We start from the raw sequence: 1,645 nt of genomic DNA, 5'->3' as shown, positions 1-1,645 counted from the left end.
TTTCAGCAACCTTATGAGTAGTACATTACAAATATATACGTGTATCGCGATATTTCAAATATCGTAGCGACTGAAACATGAGGCGGCCTGGTGCAACACATTCAGTTGCCTGAGAACATCATAAACGAGATTCAGCTGGGTTCCAGGTGAGTCGAAAGAACCAAATTAGTTTGCAGATAGGTGTTTTTAGCCTCGCCACAAAGGCGTCAGCGTCCAATTAGCTACAAGTTACTGACGACATACAAGTAGTGTGTACAAACGATAAAAATCTTACGACGTCCCCGATGCCTCTTGTTATACGTTGACAATCAGAGAACTAGTCGATACCAAGTCGTAATTAACATTGTGCAATGTGTCATGCGATATCCCATATCGATGTATGTTCCTAAGTAGTTTATTAACGACCACTTCCCAACTCCAAGTCAGTGTCCTGGGGCCAGAATTAAGGATAGGTGTACAGTTGAGACTACTCATCTGTATATGCATACAGGCCAACAAAAGCTGCTCGGCATGTTGAGTTGAATGTAATCATCGTGGGGAAAAGGAGTCACTACCTTTCGCCACCCAGTTAGCACCTTTGCAGAGATTTCCGCAGCATATCTGCACCCAGGTGCGGAAATGACCGCAGATTTCTGCACCCGGTTGCGGAAATGAAACAAGTTCTCGCACCCAATCCGCACGGGGATGCGGAAATAATGCAGACGTTTCCGCACCCAGGTGCGTAAAATCCGTACTCAGTACTGGAATTTCTGCACCCCGACCGCACTTAGCTAAAGTCACCCGACGCGCCAATATATTCAATTTTACGCATTTATTTCCTTCCCCAGTAAAATTCGGTAACTTCCTAGACACTACGCTCCCGTGCAGTGATAGCCCATCTACTCCCACATCATTCCTCAGCGTATTATCCTCCCGGATGTAAATAAGCGCTTTCAAGTACAAATGTCTTTATGAATGAATTTTGAAAAACACAATGGAAGAATCATTTGTCACACTTGGTGTCTCTCTTCAGGCGTTTCCGAACATTTTGCCGTTCGCTTCCCAGTCAGCGATGAGCGATTCCCTTTATTTGCCGTAGATTTGTGTTCGGAAATTTCACAGTTGTTGCATCTGTAACGAGAAAGATAGTTATTGAATTCATCCAGTCATTTGTTCAATTCACTAACTAAAAAGCAAATATTAAATACTTACAAATAAGTCCCTGGGGCAGCCTGGTTGTCCCGAAGGCTTCTTTTTCATTTATTCCGCGCAAATTGAGTAGAGCGAATAGCCTTGGTGCCAACATCCGAATAAGTATGTTGGTCAATCGCGCGTCGAATTGAACGCAGTCGAAAAAAAGATACTTTTGGGTGATGTGGGTTTGCGAATGAGGCCATCAGCCACTGGCGGGTGACGCAGCTTTGTTCATAAAGATGTCATTTTCTCGAAAAACTGACCCGACCACTGCAATTTGCTTGGCGGTCAACCCGCTGTCATTTTTCCGGTTAGAAACATGGTTTTTGCTGGTGGGCTTGTGAACCATGTCAGTGCAGTTCCTGGGTCGATCGGTTCGAACTTCAGTAATGTAGTTTCACCCCGCCGTTAAGTGACGAGGCCACGTCATACAGACCAGAGCTGTCTGCTCCTAAAAATTACTGCTAACCAG

The sequence above is a fragment of the Opisthorchis viverrini genome (assembly GCF_000715545.1).
Source record: "Opisthorchis viverrini unplaced genomic scaffold opera_v5_2, whole genome shotgun sequence".
Taxonomy (NCBI): Eukaryota; Metazoa; Platyhelminthes; class Trematoda; order Opisthorchiida; family Opisthorchiidae; genus Opisthorchis; species Opisthorchis viverrini.
This window is presented reverse-complemented; position numbering follows the sequence as displayed.